Genomic DNA, 12,971 nt, shown 5'->3' with positions numbered 1-12,971 from the left:
TCTCACTGAGAAGAAACTCATTTGAAATGGTAATATGAAAGCACTGTGTTTTATGACAAGTACAGCCTTGCGCGGTTTGTCACCCATTTCCTTTGAAATGTGAAAAATAAGAAAAGTTGATCGTTCAAATCATTCATTTGAAATTATTAACTCAAGGTTATGAAACCTGTGAATTCTGGGGCCAGTATCATTTTACATTTTGTTAGGAAATGACAATCTATTCCTATTGCATAATGCTTTCTAAGATATCATTTGTAGTTCATTCATAGCTTTTTTTCTGATCCGTTGATACATTTGTAGCTTTTATATGATTGGGACTTGAGCTCTGAAATGAAAAGTGAGGGTACAGTGCCATAAAAAGAGAGAAACAAACTGAGAGAAAGAGTGGCTTTCCTTTTATGAAAGGGTATTTCATGAAGGTGTACCAGCGAAAACAGAACATAAGCCACAGAATAATGGATATAAATTAAATAGAAGGGCTGCGGAAAAACAGAGTAAAATATAAAATCATTTGATTAATAATAGTCAGAAACTGCGCAAAACAAAAATTGTGGACTTTGCAAATAGAAATTACAGCAATTACCAATCCATGGTAATTAAAGGCTTTTTACCAACCTTTGCTGTGCTTAGTTGGCTAAGCCCAGCAAAGGTTGGTAAAACGCCTTTAAAAATGTCCAACATACATCTCTGTGATACCAATAGCGTACAAAAAATGTGTTGCTTATCATAGTCATCACTCAAACCTACCGTCTATGTTGTGCACATTCATAGCAGGCACAACACAGTACACCGTAGACTTCTGATCTGAATTAGTAAAAGACCTCCCACATCACTCCTTTTCTGTCTTACAATACTTTACTCCAATTGGACTATTTTGCTTTTTGGAATGTGGGACAGGCTGTCACCTCTCTTAGGGGTCGATTAGGATGGCGGTCTGAAAACCATTCCGACCGCCGTGGTAGCAGAAATTAACCGCCCGCATGTACTGCTGGAAAACCGGCACTCAGATTAGGATGAACAGCCAGAGTAATCTGACTTACGCAGGCGGATTCCACGAAAGACCAGGGGAGCCCGTGGATCAGGTGAAGATCCGTCCGCGGCAGTTGGATTTGCTGTGGAAAGACCCAAAACCGCTGCACGGCCAGCTGATTGACCGTACATCAAATTAGGATACGAATGCGGTGACAACAGAACAATCAGCTGTTTCCGATCGGCACAATCGCAACTATTGATGAATGGGAGAGCCGGGGAAAGGGCTGTTGTATTCCGACCCCCAGGGTTGCTCCGGAAGACTAATGGCGGTCAAATAAAAAACACACAACAAGGCTACCAAGTGGGGCCATTAATCTGGCTCAGCCTAAAAAAACACCTATCACACCCCAATGACACATCCCCATGAAAATTAAAAAATACAAATCCCAGATCAACTCACACAACACACCTGACAGGAATACTCCATTTTGACCCACCCACATAGTTGAGTATAAAACCAGCTCCTTCCCTGAGCAGAATCCTTTGCACCACTCCACAACTGAAGGGCCCAAACCCATAGCACACATGAGAGGCAAATCTGTACACATCACACCATCACTACCACACAGACACCACTCACATCACCACCACCACCTTCACACCTGCACCGTTAACCCATTTGCACATCACACACCATGTCACTGAAGAAAATGCCCAAATTCACTGACAATTAGTTATCAGTAATGGTAGATGAGGTAATCAGAGTAGAACCTCATATGTTTGGAAGCCTGGTCCAACAGACACCACAAGCCACTAAAAATCTAATGTGGGCAAGGAGAGTCAACCAGGTCAATGCAGTAGTGACCAACCCGGGCTTCCAGAAGGAGATCAGGAAGAGGGGGAATGACCTCATGAGAAAGGTGAAAGAGCGGAACAACAAGTACCTTAAGCTGACTCAGATGACTGGCAGTGGCCCTCCCATTCCACTACGAACATTCACCGACTGGAAGGAGAAGGTGCTTGCCACACTGCATCCAGGGAGTCTCACAGGAATGATCGGGGGAGTGGAGGCTGGTAAGTACCAACAAATGTCTCCCATTACACTGCTATGTACTGTCTTACACAACTACAAAGCGACACCTCCTAAGCCCAAATGCATTCATATGCACCACACTCTCCCGAACACATGTCTCACAGTTCCAACATGCACTCCCTCTGATTCACTCCAAAGGCAGCTAGCAATAACTCCCACCAGGTACCCTAGTCCCAAAGCTGAGCAGGATGTAACACTCCATCCCACACCCACAATCATATGTCAACCATTGCATTCCTCCCTTCAAACTCACAGGTAGGTAGCCATCTCAACAGGGAGGGGTGTTTGTGGGTGGGAAGCCAGCACTACAACTCCCACCAGGCCCACTTGTCACAAAGCCCAGCAGGATAGAGCACCGACCACACCCAGAACCATGTGGCAGCAATTCTCCTCAACTGTGTCACAGAACAGGTAGGTAGACTGTGCATGCACCCTGCCATTTCTCTCAATAGGCATGGAGCCATATGACCACATCAGCCCTCACATGTCATCCAACTAGACATAGATACAATAGCCACTTCCAATGTGCAGACACCAAAGAATATGATACTGTCACAGAAATTAACGTTTGACTCACCAAATCACATGTTGAAAAAATTCAGGGCACAATCATGCACAGCACTGAATCCTACGTGTAAGTGCCATGGTGGCAGAGCATCAAGGTCCATATGAACACAAAAGACTGCATGGTCAGTTGGAAACAGAAAGTAAAGTACATGATATGACAAAGGTATGCATAAGATTACAATAGAAAGTTCATGCTCAGATGTCATGTCCTCCATGCAGAGTAAACAAAAACAACACTTCACCTAAAGTTGTTGTGCTGCTAGTCGTCAGATGACGACATGTCCTAGTAATCACAAAATGTGTACGTGGAACATGTTATCTATTGACATGTCACACCATGGACAAGTAATGTATGTACCTTTAGATCATGTCATGATGCTCAGTACCTTGTAGCCATACAAAGTGATATCAATGTAAACTGTGTGGTATATAACATGTAACATCCAAACGTCTAACACCAAGCTTGTGGGTTGCACTTCAATCACCATTTCACCTCTGTGCAACAGGCGATCAGCAATTGATCGCTGCAAAAGACAACACAGACCTGGAGAGCCAGTGTCCCCCGAGAGCAAGGACTCTCGGATGCAGACTCCCTAAGTTTCTTGGATGCGGAGCCCGAACCTGGCCCATCAGGACAGCCAAGGTGCACCATGTCCCAGGACCCCACTGTCCCCATCACCTCAGCAACAACAACTGCACTGACCCCTGCTGCAACAACCTGTGCGGCCTCAACCACCACCAGTGCTGTCTGTAACTCTCTCCCTGCCTTAGTGGATTTCAACATCATCACACAATCAGAGGAGGGCAGGGAGAGTCTACGGGTGCCTCGAGTGGCAAAGCCTCAAGTCCGGGACAGCAAGGACGTTGAGAGGGCAACTGAGGAACAAAATTGAGAGGACGCTCTGACCGAATCCCTGGCCAACATCACCAGAGTCTTTGGGGCATACTAACAATCCCAGGGACACATTGGCCAGGTTCTGGAAGAAGTGCAAGAGCGCCACCTGCTGCTGAGGTCCATGGACACGCGTATGGGCCAAATTGTGGACCTCATGGACCAGTTTGAGGGTGCTCTGAGGGACAGTCATGCGACCCAAAGGACAGCTCAACCTCCCTCCAGTGGCCCGCAGGATGATACTCCCACCACCTCAGCTGCGGCCACAGAGAGGAGTGAGGTGCAACAGGATGACTCCTCAGACCCCGCTGTGCGCTGCAGAGGCCCTCCTGATAAACGCAAAAGGGGCATTCTGAGACACACCACTGAAGGATTACGTGGCAAAGCAAAAGCCAACAGCAAGTCAAAGAGCCAGCCATGAGAGCACCTCTGTTCACCTTGACATTGACTTTGTTGACTATCCTTACCCACACTGCCATGTTGATGGCAAGTGTCTGTTGGACTATGTCACCACATCAATGAGGTGTCTACTCTAGTGTCTTGTTTACCATCACTGTTAACTCATTTATTTAGATTGAACCATTTTTGTAAACATCACCTGTCTGTCACCAACACTATTTGTAAATAAACACACTTTACACACCTATGATTTTGTGTCAGCTTCATGTTTATCACAGGATGTACAATGTTGATTCTGATTCTAATGTACCAGAAACTCTGATTGTTTCAAGGCATTGAGAGGCTGAAGGGACCTAGAAAGACACAAGAGAACAACATTTACTTGTCAGGTGATGGCATCACAGCCAGTACACAACACTAGTCATCAAGGTACACAAACCAGCACACATTAAAGTGAGAAAAAATATCAACATAGGCCTCATGTGGCTGGTCATGACTACATTGTGCCATACACATCAGCCATCAGCACAGAGCCAACAACAGGCAGCAGTCAAAAAGCTCCTCTAGGCCTTTTCACTACCATCAAAGATAGCAGACAATAGCACTGTTGTAAAATGTCACTCACACTCAAGGGAAGTAGTGGTTGATGAGCTGTTGACTCAGGACGACACCTTCCTCCTCTCCACTCTCTTTGTCACTGGACATATGTGGGTTTGCAGGTGGAGGCATCTGCTGCTCATCATCTTCCAGGAGCAGGGGGATCTCTTTGCGCAAGGCCAGGTTGTGGAGTATGTAGCATGCAACTATGATCTGACATACCTTTTGGGGAGAGTAGTGTAGTGCATGTCCGCTCTTATCCAGACACCGGAATCTAGACTTCAGAAGACCAAAAGTATGCTCCACCAACCAACGTATCCTCCCATGGGCATCATTGTAGCAGACTTCACCCGGGGGCTTGGATTCCTCAGTGGGCTCAGCATCCAAGGCCTGTTGGGATATACAGAGTCACCTAGGTTTGTGAAACACAGACCAATTTTGTAATATAACTGTAGCTGAGGACCACATGTCACACATACAGCACACTACTTGACTCTGCGTACTCACCCACAATCCACACAGGCTCCAAATCCAGATTTGCATCAGCTGTAGTACAATGCTGTTACACACTATGTAGGAGTCATGTGCTGATCCTGGAAATCTGGCACAGACATGGGAGATTATCCAAACTGCTTGGCATACCACTTGCATATCAATGGAAGGGAAATGTTTCCTGTTCCAGTATATGTGCCCACGTGCCTGTGGTTGAGCTAGGCCAACATGTGTGCAGTCAATGGCACCCACAACATTAGGGATATGGGCAAAGTCATAAAAATCACCCTTCACAGCTGCCAATTCATGTCTCCTGGGTACATGGATGTAGCTGTCATTGAATGTCATCATAGAGGACAGGACATCACATAGCCCCATGCTGAACATTGGTTGAGACAACCCATGTGCGCTGGCCACCGTGTCCTGGAGCGAACCAGTTGCAAAGAAATGCAGGGCTGCCATCAGCTTACATGTTGGTGTCAAAGCAGTTGGATAGGTTCTGTGGGGCCTCAGATGGGGCTCCAACTGACCACATAGATCATGAAGGGTAGGTCGATACAAACAAAGTTTAGGATGATATACTCATCCTCCATGTCTGCAAGCAATGTGAATGGATGATGCACATTTGGTCGCCTCCTACAAAAGACAAAAGGGGACACATGTCAATTCAATTCCCCTATGAGATGTGTCCAACATCTTACGTTTTGACTGACACAGCGCCAACAATGGCTGGCCTGAAACAACAGCTTACAGCACAAGTCACATGCAGAGACACCTTGATCTAAAGTAGTTTTACATAGTGAGTACCCCCAAAACAGATTCAGACTATATGAATTAAAAATGGTACATTACAACATCTTGTGTGACCAGCCCTGAGAGGAGTTGGCACAGCACATGTCTGAAACAGAAACGCTGCGGGCTTCTACATAGCTGCTGTACCTGCCACACTTTCTTGGTGGAGTCGGACAGGGCACACATTATCAACACAATGAGCACAGTGTGTGCATAAAGATGTAGTATCAATATGAGTCCAGCAATCTACACAGTGAAACAGGCACAATATGTAGTCAGTCCATCATTACTGTGTGTTGCTTAGCAATCTCACATATTGACATGTTGACATATTTGAGAGTTCATCACACAACATATCTGTTTACATACACAACAACATCATAAGTGACATGTGAGGGAGTGCATGCCAATGCATGTAATCCTGTGCACTGACATGGCATGTGTAGTCATCAGTGATTTGAATGTCACACAAGCATTGACATTAACTATCTGGTGGCATGATTCATAGTAAGTGTCTACTGTTTAATGATGAGAACTGGCCATTGCCATTGCTACAGCATGATGTGTCAATAGGTGCCGTAAGCGTGCACTGCCACAGCAATCACCGCCATTGGCATCAATTGAAAAATAAATGATTGCGCTAGCAACCGCCTGGGCTCCGTGGTGTGACAGCACCAATGTCCATGCCCCTTCAGCCAATAAGAACCGCAATCGCTGTAGTGAAATACACATTTGAATCCAGCGGCAGACATGTTCCGCCACAGCAATCACAGTAATTGGCACCAATGTAAAAATGCCAATTCGCGGTAGCAACCACCAAGGCCCCGCGGTGTGGCACCGCCAACGCCCATGCCCTTTCAGCCAATGGGAACCCCAATTGCTGTATTGAAATACATATTTGAAAAACACAGTGCACGTGCTTCGCTACCACGGGGACGGTCATTGGGTACAATTGAAAAAAGATGATCTAGAACACCAATTGCAGCATCTGAGTACCACTGAAACAACCCCAGGGAGCTATATGTGTCTGGGAGAGAGGCTCACATTTCCACTGCGTTCAGACACTCCTGCCTGCCATTATTCACCAACAACTGCTGCTGTTCCTGTCTCCTGGACCCAGTATTGGCAAGAACTGAGAACATCAAGGCCCGTCCCTTCACCACAGAGGAGCTGGAGGTCCTGGTGGAAGAGGTGCTTTCACAATTTGGCAGGCTATATGGTGCTCCTGATGTAATGGTAAGTGTTTCAGTGTGAAAGTCTGGGAGTGCAAAGAGTGCTCACATGGTGTTGCTTTGCTGTAGTACATGCCTGTGAGTGCATGTTTGTGTGATACACTGCCTAACATGCTGACTTCATATCAATGGGTGTGTAGCCATATTTCCACAGATCAATGGCTGCATTTAAGGATGGGAGGGACATACAGTGTTTTTGCAGCCATACAGTAACACTGCTGGTTTGGACAGTGGAAGGCAGAACAAATATTGCCTGATAAATAGTTCATGTTGTTTTCACATGCTCATTTGTGACATTACAAATGTGTTTTGTCCAGAGGGTACTGAAAGATGTGTGTACACTTTTCATATTGCTACCATGGAAAAGTATGCATTATGTACAAGATTGAAATAACTGAGGGTGACACTCTTGGTGGAAATGTACCTATTACACATGAGATTTATGAACTTAAGAAACATCATCTTTCCATTGTTTTGATTATGTGTACTGACTGGCATGTGCAGGCACTGTTTGCCCTCTCATATTGTACATGGCTGTGAATGTTCTGATTGCCCACATTTAACCTCAGTGTGAGTCCCCCTGGCCTGCACAGATGCTGCCCAATTCGAAAAAGGACCCATCAGTAAATGGACAGAGTGAAACATATGTTTTGTCTGCATCCCTATTTCTCAATGAGCTATTTTAGACCTGAGGATTGCACAAGACAGACCTTGTGAGAAGGATGTGAGAATGTAAGATCATGTCCCAAAAAGTGACCTCCATGACACAGTGAGCCATTCACAGGCCAAGGACATTGAGGGGTGTGTAGTGTTGGACACAGTGAGTCTGCCCCGACACATCATTTCCAATGATTTGTATGTCTTCCTCACTCACATACTGCATTACAGATGAGGGCCTTCTTCACATTGCTTTCTGTGCTGGCATTCTGCTTGTGTATGAGATGGCCATGTACTGTGTCCATCCTCATACCTGTATACATTTCTATGCGATTATCTGATGCTAATGTACTAAGTGTCATGCTGTTTGGCCTTTGCTCAACATTTCTCTATTTGTGTGCTATGTTTTTGAATGCTCCTTCAAAAGCAAGGATCCATTATTGACTTAAATGAGAATGCACTGCACCGTTCAAGGTTGTGAGAGGGGTTAGGCAGGTATGTGTCCTGGCACTGTTTTTATTCACTCTTTATACCAATGGTCTTGAACAAGCACTGGTAGCAGGGTGTCAGGACCTGCCACAAATAAATAGATGCCCTATATCCGCCCTCTTGTATGCGAATGACGCAGTGCTGATGGCCCGTACTCCATTGGGACTCCAAAGGGTTCTTACTAGGTACACTGAGTACATGGAGAATCTTGCACTGCGTGTTAATATCTCCAAAAATTTTGTAATGAAGTGCGGCAAAAACAGCACCAGTTACAGGGAGATTTTTATTGGCAATAGAAAGGTTTACCATACCACAACATTTCCTTATTTAGGTATTTTAATCGACAACAAGGGGACATGATATCAGGCCATAAAAAACAGGAGTCTGTTCTATATGAAAGCTACTGTGGCCCTGGCTAACTTTGCAAAGAAGCTGTGAATAAAACCGCCAGCCGAACTCCTGGAAATGTATAAAGCAAAGTGCACCAACATAGCAAAGTACGGGGCAGGTGTATGAGGTTACTGTGATACAAAACCTATCCAACAAGTGGGAAATGATTTTCTAAAATACCTCCTGACGGTTCCCGACAGTACCTCTATTTATGTATGCCACACAAAATTAGATTTGCCTTATATTTCAGATCAATTTAAGATCCAACCGGTCCTGTTGTGGCACAGGATTTAGACCTCCACTACAACTTTTTTTAACCAAGATGATTTAAAAGATAGCCTCATGTTAGACTGGCTTCTGGAGATCCCCTGGCTGAATTATTTTAAAAAAAATCGGAGATCTGGTCACGAAGAGTATTTTAACAATCCTGATACTTTGCATACGGATACAATTCTTTAAAAATCCTGTAGGACCCTCATGGAGGCAAACATATTTGCAGGTGAGGCAGCTAAGTTGTCGGTACAATCTAATCAACTTATACTCACTACATTTGGTACACAGCCGTACCTAAACTTTGCATTAAGTGGATATGATGGATTTGTTTTTACCCGTTTTAGATTTGGATTTTTTCAGGGTGCAGTAAGCTTTCCTAAACTAAACGACTGGTCTCCAACACTAATTAGCTGCTCCTGCAATAACTAATCAGCAATCAACCATGCATGTGGTTTTATTTTGTAAATGTTATGCAACGCAAAGGAAAAGATGGATTTTACCTGTTTTAAGACTCTGGTGACTGAGACAATGCAGGCCTGTGTACCTAGCTTGGCAATTTCTGAATAACGAACGTTTCACAAAGTCGGTTGCTTCCGTCTTGAAAAGCATTATTAAACACAGGAAAGGCATGATTATATGAAAATGCATGAGATATCAAAAGGATTTTCGAAAAACATAGTGGGTACTAATCAATGTATTCCTTAGTAATCAGTTTTGTTTATAATGTATTGGGTATTCTTTTAACTATACAATCTTGGATATTTTAACAGTTTTGCTTTCATGATTTTCTGTACAAAAGTCAAATAAAGCTTGTTTGATTTGATTTGATTTGAACCACTTCAGAGAATCAATGAATGAATGCTCCTCTACTGAGACACAGTGGTACATAACACAGTGTCACTGAAACTTCCTCTTCTTGTCTCCCATGCCTGCAGCTTGAAGTCCGCCAGCGTAAGGCCTTATGGAGGTTCATTGCACGCAAGATGCGGGCTCTGGGTGTCTCCAACCAACGGCACACACACTGTCATAAGAGGCGGGATTACTTCTGCTAGCTGAGCAAAAACATGGCAGAGATGATGCTTGGGCTGCTCCCTCTGACTGGATGGTTGGAACACAGGAGCATGACACCATTAATGGCCCACATCTTGTCAGTGACACAGCCATAAAATGGCCCTTGACATTGCACTATGAGATGCGGCCTTATGACATCTGCTGCATTATGGGTGTCATAGACATCACCGGGCAGTGAACAGCAGCGTACATCATCTTAGTGTGCATTCATCGATGTGTACAGTGGCTGACTTGGAAATTGTGAGAACTACACATCTGACACCAATGTGAAATTGTTGTTGAGCTTTAAAGCACAACATGGTGGACATCAGTAGCTCATGGCCATTGTAAAGGGACATTTTAGAGTCAGTATCTGTGTTGTCCCCTTAAAGTGACTCCATATGTGGCTGAGACAACATGTTGAGATGTATATCTATCTCACCTACAGGCACATAGGTATGCTTACAGAGAACAGTATGTTAGGTTACAAGGAGGCACGGACCAGCTATTTGGCTGTGTGAAAGTCACATGGGTCATTAATGTCAACTATGCATGTTTCCATGCATCTTCTGAGTTTTGCATGAAGGTTGCACATGCAGACTGCACAGGGTGGGGTTCAACCTGGGGGTATCATATTCTAATGTAGTGCTTTGCTTGAAAATGATGTTTGTGAGTATGTCACTTTACTGAACCAATGTCTCTGTCTATTGCAGCATCTACAATGGCACCGAGGGACAGGGGACGGACACCAGTGGTGAAGCTTCTGGCAAGACTGCTACACATGAGCACACTGACCCTGATGTGACCAGCTCCTCGGAGGGGGACAGCAGTGACCTGGAAGAATCACACCCAGAAACACCAATGTCAACATCATCTGACTCCAGTGGTAACTCCTTGATGTTGGCGAGCACAGGGAGTGCGATATCTGCCTTTTCATCCACCACACATCATCCAATGCCCACATTCCCGCTACTACCAATAGTGTTGTCTGTGCCCTCAGAACTAGGGTGGGTGGAGTGGTCTTCCCCCAAGGCACCGCTGACCCTGCCCCTGTCTCTCCTGCTACCCTCAGTGTGGAGGCGGTGGACCTTTTGTGCCAGCTGTGTGTGGGTCAGACTACTCTCATGAATGCCTTCCAGGATCATGACAAGAAGCTAGCAGTGGTGAAGCTTCTGGCAAAACTGCTACACATGAGCACACTGACCCTGATGTGACCAGCTCCTCGGAGGGGGACAGGAGTGACCTGGAAGAATCACACCCAGAAACACCAATCTCAAAATCATCTGACTCCAGTGGTGACTCTTTGATGTTGGCGAGCACAGGGAGTACGATATCTGCCTTTTCATCCACCACACATCATCCAATGCCCACATTCCCGCTAATACCAATAGTGCTGTCTGTGCCCTCAGAACTAGGGTGGGTGGAGTGGTCTTCCCCCCAGGCACCGCTGACCCTGCCCCTGTCTCTCCTGCTGCCCTCAGTGTGGAGGCGGTGGACCTTTTGTGCCAGCTGTGTGTGGGTGAGACTACTCTCATGAATGCCTTCCAGGATCATGACAAGAAGCTAGCACAGCTAGTAGCCTTCATGGAGGGTATTCATTCTTATGTGGGTAGGCTACACAGAACTGTCCAGTCTTTGTCCTCCACAGTGACGGCAGCCATTCAGCTGTCACAGGCTCAAAGTCTAGCTCCAATCCCTTCACCAACCACCCTGCTAGTGGCACCACGTGACCACACACCACAGCCCTCAGGCACCAAGTACTCCACGCACAGCATACAACAGCAGCATTCCAAGTCGCCCAGAGCGCAGACATCATCCCTAAAACAAAAAAAATAAGTACAGAGGAGCTCAAAGGCAAAAGCCTTTCACGTGATAATCATGGGCATCAGGCCAAGAAGCAGGCCTCAGGCTCTCATTCATCCATGTCACCACGATACAAAGACACTCCCATGCCCACACCTACTCCCGAAGACTAACATACAGTTGCCCTGCCTGCTGTGAAGCTGGTGCCTGCAAAGAGTCAGCCCAAACAGCTCTCTAAGGCAGAGTCACCCACAATCTCAAGTCCCACCCACGCCCCGGTGAAGCTGGGACAAGAGAGCAATGCAGTGGGCTCACCTGGACAGCAGGGGATGGAGGGAAAAGGCAAGGCCACCCAAGCGTACCACAGTTCCAGCAAATCCCCACAGGGAGAGACATCTGCACCCGATACACCTTTGGTGGAGAGTGAGGCTGTTGTGCCTGCCCCACTTCCCACTCCTACCAAGATAATTCTTAGCTATTGAATCCCAAAGAAGTGGAGACTCAGCCCTCCACATTCATCAACACACACTGTGTCTCATGGCAGCATGTCTCCGTCTCCCTGTGCTTCCTTGTAACCCGGTCCAAGCAGCCCTATGGATACCACAGCCACGGATACCTCTAACTCAGCTGGTCCTCTCTCTCCCAGGTCCAGTCCTCCAGCTGGCCCAATCAATCAGCCACCTCCCTGTTCAACTGACAGCCAAGACTGAGGCAAAGTCCCCCGTCCAAACCCATCTCTCCCACAGCGGTGCCTCGACTGCCCATTTGTATCCCCGGAGCTGTGGTGATCCCCATGGCAGTAGGCAGTATTGCAAATTCCCTGTACAGGTTCTCATGCACACATGTACATACTTTGATTTTGTACTGGCCAATGGCCATGCTGTTTGTCACTTTGGATGCCCATTCCCGTACAGTTCCTCATGCACACATATACATACTTTGAACTATGGACTGGCCAATGTCCTTGCTGTTTGTCACATTGGATGCCCATTCCCTGTGCAGATTCTCATGCACAAATGTACCTACTTTGAACTATGGACAGGTCAACGGCCTTGCTGTTTGTCACTTTGGATGCCCATTCCCTGCGCAGCCATTAGTTATAATGGGGTAACCCAGTGACCCTCAGACCCTGGGTCCTAAAACTAAACAATGTAGCAATTTCTTAGTATTGATGCACTCTAAATAGATTCAGTATATACATTGAATGTACTGTACACAATGACACACAACTCCAATTATGGTTTAACTGGTATCTCTGATTGTAGATACCGTG

The sequence above is a fragment of the Lissotriton vulgaris genome, chromosome 4_1 (assembly GCF_964263255.1).
Source record: "Lissotriton vulgaris chromosome 4_1, aLisVul1.2, whole genome shotgun sequence".
NCBI lineage: Eukaryota > Metazoa > Chordata > Amphibia > Caudata > Salamandridae > Lissotriton > Lissotriton vulgaris.
Note: the sequence above shows the minus strand (reverse complement) of the source record.